Raw genomic sequence first — 11,425 nt, forward strand, 5'->3', positions numbered from 1 at the left:
TCCTTTGGCGCTACAGCAACTGTTCCTTTCCATAATATTATTAATAATAACTCTTTAGGAATAGAGTGAGTAGAACAAAGTATTTCAGTATTTATAATTAGCTTTGTTGTCACATATACTCAATGATTACAGTGAAAAGTTTATACATCACCACTTACAGCACCATCTCAGATACAGAAGTGAAGAGGTCGTGTTCTTAGGATAAGGGGGTAGCAATTTTGAAACAGAGTTGAGGAAAAACTACTTCTCCCAAAGGGTTGTGAATCTGTGAAATTTGCTCCCCCAAGGTGCGGTGGATGCTGGGACAGTGAGTAAAGTGAAGGAGGAGTTAGATTTTTAATTTGGAATGGGTTGAAGGGATATGGAGAGAAGGCAGGAAAACGGGGGTGAAGGAGTGATTGAATGGCAGAGCAGACTCGATGGGCTGAATGGCCTAATTCTACTCCTCTATTTATGAAGGAACTTAGGCAGGTACAGCTTCTTTAGTTACAAGATCTCAGAAAATAGAGAAATGAAATGTCCAGTGGTGCAGAAATAAAATTTCAGAACCACGTCTCCCACCCAGACCATGCAGGCACCTCGTCTCCAGTCCACACCGAGCCCTGGCTCCAGCCCACACCTGGCCCTGTCTCCAGTCCACACCAAGCCCTGGCTCCAGCCCACACCTGGCCCTGGCTCCAGTCCACACCGGGCCCTGGCTCCAGTCCACACCGAGCCCTGGCTCCAGCCCACACCGGGCCCTGGCTCCAGCCCACACCTGACCCTGTCTCCAGTCCACACCGAGCCCTGGCTCCAGCCCACACCGAGCCCTGTCTCCAGTTCACACCGAGCCCTGGCTCCAGCCCACACCAAGCCTTGTCTCCAGTCCATACCGAGTCCTGGCTCCAGCCCACACCGGTCCTGCCTCCAGCCCACACTGGGCCCTGGCTCCAGTCCACACCGGGCCCTGGATCCAGTCCACACTGGGCCCTGGCTAAAATCCACACTGGGCCCTGCCTCCAGCCCACACTAGGCCCTGGCCCCAGTCTGTACTGGTCCCTGGCTCCAGTCCAAACCGGGCCCTGGCTCCATTCTGTACCGGGCCCTGCCTTCAGTCCACACCAGGCCCTGACTCCAGTCTGTACTGGGCCCTGGCTCCAGCCCACACTGGGCCCTGGCTCCAGCCCACACTAGGCCCTGGCTCCAGCCCACACTAGGCCCTGGCTCCAGCCCACACTAGGCCCTGGCTCCAGTCTGTACTGGTCGCTGGCTCCAGTCCACACCGGGCCCTGACTCCAGTCTGTACCCGGCCCTGGCTCCAGTCTGTACCGGGCCCTGGCTCCAGCCCACACTGGGCCCTGGCTCCAGCCCACACTGGGCCCTGGCTCCAGCCCACACCGGGCCCTGGCTCCAGCCCACACCGGGCCCTGGCTCCAGCCCACACTGGGCCCTGGCTCCAGTCCACACTGGGCCCTAGCTCCAGTCCACACTGGGCTCTGGCTCCAGTCCACACTGGGCCCTGGCTCCAGTCCATACCAGGCCCAGGCTCCAACCTACACCAGGCCCTTGCTCCAGTCCACACCAGGCCCTGACTCAATCCACACCAGGCTTTGCCTTGAGGATCATGAGGCTGGGAGACTGCTTCAGAACAACAGGCCAGGCTGGGAGGCCATGTGGGGCATCCGCTGTGCCAGGCTGGGAGGTTGCCACAACACCAACTGTATGAGTCCAATGCTACAATAACGTGTCAAATTAATATTCCTTTACTGTAACATTGTCTTGTGCTACATTTCTCACTGCATGATATCCAGCACAGAACATAAATGCTCTTCCCCTCTTGACATGTGAGAGTCTTCTGACGCACTCCTTCCTGTGTTCTTCTCCATACAATTGTATTTATTTATACTCCACTGTAAGAAAATCAAACTGAAATATTTACACACGTTGAGAAATGACCCAGAGAAACCAACACCCGTGCTTATGGGCTAAGTAACTAATATCAGAACACAGAACATTTCTCTATTTTAAATGATACCTTCACAAAACCTTTAGGGTGGCACGGTGGCTCAGTGGTCAGCATTGCTGTCTCACAGCACCAGGGTCCCAGGTTTGATTCTGTCCTCGGGTGACTGTCTGTGTGGAGTTTGCACATTCTCCCCGTGTCTGCGTGGGTTTCTTCCCACAGTCCAAAGATGTGTAGGCCAGGTGAATTGGCCGTGCTAAATTGCCCATGGTGTTAGGTGCATTAGTCAGAGGGAAATGGGACTGGGTGGGTTACTCTTCAGAGGGTAAGTGTGGACTTGTTGGGCCAAAGGACCTGTTTCCACACTGTAGGGAATCTAATCTAAAAAAAAATGGGAGGAGAGATAATCGGCTGGGTCGCAGATAAAAGACAAGCGCAGCAGCTGCAGGAGGATAAGGAGGGTATGGTTGGCGAGAGAGAAAACTCAGCAGAGTGCAATCATAGTTCGAGGGAACATCTGTAAAAATGGACCCTTTGAGTTTTTCTTTTATATTGTCAGACAGCAGGCTGCAAAAAATAAACAGACCAGGAGTCTGAGACGATGAAAGGAAGCCACACTCAGCAGTGATGAGATCAAACTGTCCAATGGCTATGCCAGTGCATTCTTTGCCGTCCGTGTCTATGAATAGCTGTCCCACTTAATTTCCAAAGTTCAAATGAGGGATTATTTACCAGAAAGCACAGTGCTTTCACTGTCACAGAATGTTTTGATCCTCTGGATGTTGGGTCAGACATTCTCTGAGCATGTCCTGCTCAACCTGATGCCTCATCCCCTGCCAATTTACAGTGGGTAATCCATGGACATTTGGTTGTGTTTTCAAATAAAGCTGTTGGGCTATAACCTGGTGTCTGTGACTTCCATTGAAATGTGAAAGCAAGGAAGAGATGCAGAATCAATTACCCAGAAGAAGCCTTTCTGTTTGAATATTATTATCAAACTTTTATTCCAACCTGAGTCATAGAGTCATACAGCTCGGGAAACAAACCCTTCGGTCCAACCAGTCCATGCTGAACATAATCCCAAACTAAACTAGTCCCACCTGCCTGCTCCTGACCCACATCCCTCCAAACATTTCCTATTCATGTACCTACCCAAACATCTTTTAAACATTGTTAAAAATCACAACACCAGGTTATAGTCCAACAGGTTTAATTGGAAGCACACTAGCTTTCGGAGCGACGCTCCTTCATCAGGTGATTGTGGAGGGCTCGATCGTAACACCTGATGAAGGAGCGTCACTCTGAAAGCTAGTGTGCTTCCAATTAAACCTGTTGGACTATAACCTGGTGTTGTGTGATTTTTAACTTTGTACACCCCACTCCAACACCGGCATCTCCGAATCATGACTTTTAAACATTGTAATTGCACCCACATCCATCCCTTCCTCGGGAAGTTCATTCTTTGCGTGAACCAACCACTGTGTTAAAAATGTGCCCTCGTGTCTTTTTTAAAATCAATCTCCTCTCATCTTTAATATGTGTCTCCCAGTCTTGAAATCTCCAATTCTAGTGAAAAGACCCATGTCTATACCCCTCATGATTTTATAAACTTCTCTAAGGTCACCTCTCAACCTCCCACATTCCATGAATTTAACATCTGACAGAAGGTTTGGCAAAGCATCACTCAATCAGGATTTCCTCTGAATTCATAGCTCAGCTAATCCACTCATGTTCTGAAGTAGCTTGTCAAACCCAGTCAGCTTCTGCTATTTTGTTTACAGGATTCACTGATGCTAGATAAACTACATGCAAATCAGTGATTTATCAATCTGTTTGCATCCTGTCTGTTACAAAAAAGACCCTTTGCAGGCTTTGTTACAATCCTAGTTTTGACAAGTTCCAGACAGGATATTTCACGCCATTGAGCCTCTGAATGCAGAGGAACACACTGGATCTCACCTGGTTCTTTATTTACCCATTTCTTCGGTTCGTTGTAATCCAGTTAACTTAGAAAATACCCCTTCCTTTGTGCATACCTTTCTCCCAGATGCCATGAACTCATGTTTTAAAAGGAACCAATTTAAACAGGCACCATGAATTAACAAAAGAAATGAATTTATTAATTACTAAGCGTCAGAAGCAACATATATACATACAGATTCAAAATAAAAGCCGAGTCCAAAAAGACTAACGTGTACAAAATACATAGAGGATCAGTCACTAAATTGCTCTTGAAGAGTAGATAGTTGATAACTTTTTCTCAAGGGTTATGGCGAGAAGGCAGGATAGTGGGTTTGAGACGTAGTTCAGCCAAGATTGAATAGGGGAACAAACTCAATGGGCCAAATGGTCTCATTCTAATTCTTTATCTTGTGTTTGTAACCATTGTAGTGAAGGTCACTGGTAGCACTGGCATTGATAGTTGAACAGTTGTCGTTGTTCTGGACAGTTTTGGCTTTGTAGGGCGGTTGAAGTTTCTTAATCTTCTATATCCTTGGTATGCAACACTCCAATAGAGAGCATTCCTCCTTTACCTGCAACACAGGGGTGTAATGACAAGGATAATTTTTCAACTATGACCAATACGGCATCCTAAAGTTTGAACTTAATATGTTACATCTGAGAGCGTTCAGCCCCACTAGTCCATTCCTGCAGAGTTAAAACTGACTTTTTAGCCTCTATCCTTAAGATTTTGGAAGTTAAAACAGACATATCTACAAAAGATGGCTTTCTGGTTAAACAGAACCAAATGTCAGCCACTTGTTATTTCTTCTTGTCACGTCTCTCCATGCTTGAAATGTCATTGACAATTTAAGTGTAACATTTCATGGGGCTTCACTCAGGATTCTGCCAGACAGTCACTGAATTTAAATCTGTAGTTTCTCCGTAGCAATCCTCTTTTTGAAATCAGCACATTTTGGAATTAAAAGTAAAAGGATGTCCATAAGTACTTTACGATTCTAATCCAACATCATAAGACAAGCTGAATGAACATCTTAAATTACAGACTAAACACTTACAAACTTTAGTGTGCTTTAGGAGAAGCTGCCCATCATGGGTCTGACATGCTGTCCATTTATTGTAGCCTCATGTTGTCTGATATGTTTGAGGTGCAGTATTCCTTACCGTACATTACCTGATTCCATATCGGTATCTTATCAGATTCCATATTGTATCTAGTATTCAAGTCATCATCATTGCAATACTCCCTTATTAGTCCAAAAACATGCCAATGATTTTCTGGCATTTCACAAATGAACACTTACAAACACATTGTAATAAGCTTTGCAAACAAAGTTAATAAAAATTTCATTTTGCAAACACATTGAGTTAATTTAATCCCTTTAATTATGACAAGCTTGCAAGAGAAACACTTGGCATACACCAGAATCACAACATAAAATCTTCGTTTTGCTTTGATGGTCTTTTACTTGTACCTTTTGTCTCAGGAACTCCGGTCAGCTCAGCAGGATTAAGACATTTCATTGCCCCCTTTGGAACCCCCTTTTGATTCTTTCTTCCCCTATAACTCTGTCACAGCTCCGACATCTGGTTCATGTGCTGCTCTGTCTTTGACATTATGATATCATTTTCTACATGAAGAATTTCTGTCCCACTTCTGGTGATTGCTTGGGAATCTGTTTCCCTTCTTGGTGATGACAGTGCACAACATTGAGTGTCTTTCCTAAGATGGCTCTGCCATCTCATCTCCTGGCACCACACCAGACTATCTAGCTTCATTCCTGAGGTTTACATGAAACATTGCAGCAACCAGTTTCTCATCATCTTGATCTCAGGCCTCCTGGTCATCACTAATGTCCTTCAGCTCTAGTATTCTGGTGTACTTTCCATATTCAAAAACAATTCAGTAAGGCTCAATCCCATTATAGTTTGTGGAGTTACTCTAAACAGGGTGTCTTATGATTGCAACATTTGCTTTAAATCATTGGTCTCAGTTTGAACTTCCAAAACTCATCTGTTTCTCATTATTGTTTTATTCATGCATGGGATGAGGGGGTCACTGGCTAGGCCAGCATTTATTGCTAGTGCTAGTTGACCAGAGGGTAGCTAAAAGCCAAACACGTCGCTGTGGGCTTGGAGTCACATGTAGGCCAGACCAGGTAAGGATAGCAGATTTCCTTCCCTGAAGAGCATTGATGATCCAGGTGGGTTTTTACAACAATCGATAATGGTTACATGGTCATCATTAGACTGGCTCTTCATTCAAGAGTTTTACTGAATTCAAAATTAGTGGGCGGCACAGTGGCACAGTGGTTAGCACTGCTGCCTCACAGCGCCAGAGACCCGGGTTCAATTCCCCCCTCAGGCGACTGACTGTGTGGAGTTTGCACATTCTCCCCATGTCTGCGTGGGTTTCCTCCGGGTGCTCCGGTCTCCTCCCAAAGTCCAAAAATGTGCAGGTTAGGTGCATTGGCCACGCTAAATTGCCCGTAGTGTTAGATGCAGGGGTAAATGTATGGGTGGGTGCGCTTCAGCGGGTCGGTGGACTTGTTGGGCCGAAGGGCCTGTTTCCACACTGTGGGTAATCTAATCTAATCTAAAAAACTGCACCACCTGTCAATGGCTCCGAGTTCTGGCTTGCTAGTCCAGAGATATTATCACTACGTAACTGCATTCTCCATCCCCATTTGCCTGTGGCCATCTTTCTTACTGTGTGCTGTCAACTATCATGCCTTGTATGTGATCAAAAAGGACCTGGGTGACATGAAGTGGGTCCATTGTCTGAATACAAAGTGACAGTTGACTGTGATTTGCAAATGTTTGAGTCAATGTGAACACTGTTCCTTAACCACAGTAACTTTCATTACCACATCCTCATAGTGATGGCTATAGTGGTCAGTGACCATGATTGTGGACTGACCTGACAGTCTAAGAAGGCAACTCTTGCATCCCCCTTTGACCTTGGCGATGACAGTGGAAAGAATCTATAGACAAGTTGACATCTGTGATGTAGAACATAGAACGTAGAAGGTAGAACATTACAGCGCAGTACAGGCCCTTTGGCCCTCAATGTTATGCCGACCTCTGGAACCAATCTGAAGCCCATCTATCCTACACTATTCCATTTTCATCCCTATGTTTATCCAATGACCTTAAAGTTGGTGAGTCTACTACTGTTACAGGCCAATGACCTTAAAGTTGGTGAGTCTACTACTGTTACAGGCAGTGTGTTCCACATCCCTACTACTCGGAGTAAAGAAACTACCTCTGACATCTGTCCTATATCTATCACCCCTCAATTTAAAGCTATGTTCCCTCATGCTAGCCATCATCATCCAAGGAAAAAGGTTCTCCCTGTCCACCCTATCTAACCCTCTGATTATCTTATATGTCTCAATTAAGTCACTTCTCAACCTTCTTATCTCTAACAAAAACAGCTCAAGTCTGTGTTTGACAACCTAAGATAGGATAAAACTGAAAGAACTGCAGGTGCTGTAAATCAGAAACAAAGTTAGAAATTGCTGGAAAAGCTCTGCAGGTCTGGCAACATCGGTGAAGAGAAAGCAGAGTTAAGTGACCCTTTCTCTGAACTCTGTCTTCTCTACATGGATGCTGCCAGACCTGCTGAGCTTTACCAGCAAGTTCTGCTTTTGTTTGTCTCTGATACATTCTCACACATTAGGTTATTTAATAAGACAAAGGCCCCCGCTGTTGGAGGTAGAATATTGACTGGATAGAGCATGGCTAACACGTAGAAAACAGAGGATAGGCCATTCTCAGGATGGCAACCTGTAATCAGTGGAATGCCAAAGGGATCAGTGCTGGTAATACAATTATTTACAACATGTATTAGTGTCTTGAATGAGGAGAGTGAGTGTATTCTTGCCAAGTTTGAGGATGACACAAAACAGGTCAGAAGGCAGGAAGTGATGATAACACAAAGAGGAACATAGATCAGTTAAAGCAAATTGAGCAAAAGCTTGGCAGGTGGAATATAACATTTGAAAATGAGAAATTGTGCACTTTTTAGGAAGAATAGAGGAGTTGAATATTTCAATGGAGATAAACTGCAAAAAGCTGCGACACAGGGATTTGGGAGTGCTTCTGCATAAAACACACAAAGCTTCCTCCTCTAATGATGATTCTGCTTGTTCAATTCTCATTCTGGACAGTCTTTCAGTGATGTTCAATATGGACCACAAATATGTACACTTGTCACAAAAACCATCCTTCTGTTTTGACACTTGCTTTGGATCTTGAAGAGTAAGTAATTGTAATCCGTCACCAATTCAAACTCCATGCTGAGAGAGTATTCAGGGAATTTTTCATATGCCAAACCAATCCTCGACCTTTTCAGTTAGCTGAGCGTATCTTCTCTCCACGTCTGTCGGAGATCTGCTTGCATAGGCAGTCATTTGTGAATCCACAGCGGGTATTTCGGACATAGGAGAGTACAGCAGAGGATCAGGCCTTTTGACCCACTGTACTGACCGTTCTAAACTAATCCCATCTGCCTACACATGGTCCAAAACCCTCCATTCCCTGGCTGTCTTGCATCTGTCTAAAAGCCCTTTAAACATTGCTATTGTCTCTGCTGACAGTGTCTGATGTTACTGTATGTGTATTGCCACAACCACAATGGGACATGTCTCTGGTTTTGGTATTTCACTGTGTCCGGGGTATCTTGGCGAAGCAAGTCAATCTTTGCTTTAATTTTCCCTGTCAGACCAGATGTTCTGTACACAGGTTGAGCTGCAGATCTCATCTGGAGCTGGTGCAAATTCTGAATTTGGTTGAAACACTGGTTGAGACTGCTCTCTGAGCTTCACACAGGAATTCATCAGGTTATAGCACCCTCTTACTTGTGGAGTTCCCTCGCTCAGAGAGAGTCACTATCCAGTTCAAACACCATGAATTCTGACTCGACAATCTCAATCCCAGCATTCAGGTCCACGATGAAACATTTAATCATTTGAACTGGGGTTTTAAATGTATCATAGATCCCTACAGTTTGGAAGCACACCATTTGGCCCATTGAGTTCACACCGACCCTCCAAAGAGCGTCTCATCCAGACCCACTCGATCCCTATAACTCTACCTATTCTATTCAATCCACCATAACCTGTGCATCTCTGGAGGAAACCAGAGCACCCAAAGGAACACACGCAGACATGGGGAGAATGTGCAAGCTCCACGCAGATAATCACCCGAGGGTAGGATTGAACCAGGGTCCCTGATTCAGTGAGGCAGCAGTGCTAACCACTGATAGAGCACTGATAAAGACCTATAGAACTTTCTGAATCATTTTTACTATATGCATTCATTTGTCTTTATCTGTTGTGTGTGGGCACCATTGAGTCCAAAGTTATTGCTGCATTAGGACCTTGGAGCAACATCACAATGATATCATAGAGTTGCACATCACTGTCTATAAATACCACAGTGAGGATGGAGTTAGAGCATGGAATATTCTGGACATTGACTGCACACTATCGAAGTCTACATCAGACGCACCACACCATAAATGTGAACACAAAATGAGGTGGATTAGTCCTTACCTGATATAATGATTTAAAGTTGGATGACCATGACTAACATTCCCTCAGAGATTATAAGGAAAAGATTAGTCCCACGTCTGACTCCAACAAGCTGTTTCTTTCGTCTCATCAATCCATGTGATATTATCACAGTGGCTGGGCTGGGGCAGGCGTTTGGGAAGGAGTTTTGAATGCTTATTGCACTCAATCAAGTCTTAACTCTTTCAGAACTATACACACCTGATACTCTTTATTAATGTGGAAGGTTCTTCATTGGAAGGTGGGGAATGTGGACACTCTGCCTGTCTCTTAATCACCTCAGGCCCCACTAGTGAATTTGCACTAAGAGGAGATAATTGCTCACTGTCCTGAGTGGAAATCTGATTCAGCATGGTTTCAACTTCCTCTGTCTATCGCTCGATGTCCTCATGAGTGCTCGAGACAATCCAATTACTGCCTGTCTGCTTACAATTCCTCTCAGAGATTGCTGACTGGGAATCTGAACCCTCTTCACTTTTAATAACAATGGAAGACATTTCAACCAAATCACTATTGTCACATCTTCCTATCACTGTCACACCCGTGTATAATAAATTATTATCAATTTTGGAATTTCGATTTTACATAAAAAAGAAATGCAGATTGATTTTGGTTCGCTCTTTGAGGTAGATTGTTTAAAAGAATATATATTGTTTAGACAATAACTTAAATACATCATTTCTAGGAAGGGAAATGACTTCAGTCAACTGCATAGAGGGCCCTCTGGTGAAAATGGATAAACTGTTTATACTCTTGAATTTGTGATAAATAATATAAATGAGATGAGGCAATCAGTTTAGCTTTGACTGCATAACAGAAGTTTCAAACTCACCATTCAGAGGAATGTGACATTTGTTCAGAAGATAGGACCAAAAGCAATGGCAGTAGACATGATGTGGAGATGCTGATGTCGGATTGGGAAGGTCAGAAGTCACACAACACCAGGACATAGCCTAACAGGTCTATTTAAAATTATAGGCTTTTGGAACACAGTTCCTTTGACAGGTGAAGGGTGGCAAATACACGGGATACCCTGCATGCTATCCTGATTGAAAGTATCTTGCCATTCCCTCATTGTCATTGGCCCAAAGTTCTGGAGCACATGGTCTTAACAATTCTATGGCAGCGCCTTAACAACTTGGACATCTTGTAGTTCAAGATGACACTCACTGCCATCTCTTAAAGGACAATTAGTGCGATGAATGCTGGTCTTGAGCAGCACTCTCATCTCATGAATGAATTGTTTTCCAATCCATGTCGTCCCAAGACACAATTATAGTGGAGCCTTTGGCCAACCAATCTCTATCAGTGAGTCCACAATAGATCCAGGTATGAGGTGACAACACAAAGTTAGGTTGGAGGGTCAACAGTGAGAAGGATGCAAAGATACATCAGTGTGAATTGTTTTAGAGAACAAACACATGGAAGATGAAATGCAATGTGGGTAAATGGGAAGTTATCCATTTTAGCAGCAAAAACAGGCAGATGTATTGCTATCTGAATGACAATAGATTGGGCAAGGGATGGACGGTACAATGAGATTTGGGTGTCCTTGTATGCCAGTCACTGAAGGTAAGCACTGCAGGTACAGCAGGCAGTGAAGAAGGTCAGTGTTGTTTTGGCCTTCATAGCGAGAGAGTTCGAGTACAGGAGCAGGGATGTCTTGCTGTAATTGTACAGGGTCTTGGTGAGACCGCACTTGGAACATTGTATGCAGTTCAGAAGAATGAGGGGTTTGCCATAGAAACCAATACAATTCTAACAGAAAAAGACTGGGTAATGCAAGAAGAAACAAAAACAGAAATTACTGGAAAGTCCCAGCAGGTCTGGCAGCATCTATGGAGAGAAATCAGAGTTAAATTCTTGGGCCCAGTGCCCCTTCCTCAGAATGGAGCCTTCAGTTCTGAAATGATTACTGGACCGGAAACGTTAACTCTGATTTCTC

The 11,425-nt window shown here is 44.4% G+C and overlaps 1 long non-coding RNA gene across 1 annotated transcript; it reads right to left on the minus strand.

Moving 5' to 3' along the window:
* Positions 1–4,038: 4,038 nt before the first annotated feature.
* LOC122553198 lies at positions 4,039–9,700 on the minus strand. Its single transcript, XR_006312625.1, has 2 exons — positions 9,463–9,700; positions 4,039–4,476 (listed from the first exon to the last, which is right to left on the minus strand). It is a non-coding gene; the product is annotated as an uncharacterized LOC122553198 (long non-coding RNA).
* Positions 9,701–11,425: the final 1,725 nt, after the last annotated feature.

Source organism: Chiloscyllium plagiosum, chromosome 9 (assembly GCF_004010195.1).
Source record: "Chiloscyllium plagiosum isolate BGI_BamShark_2017 chromosome 9, ASM401019v2, whole genome shotgun sequence".
NCBI lineage: Eukaryota > Metazoa > Chordata > Chondrichthyes > Orectolobiformes > Hemiscylliidae > Chiloscyllium > Chiloscyllium plagiosum.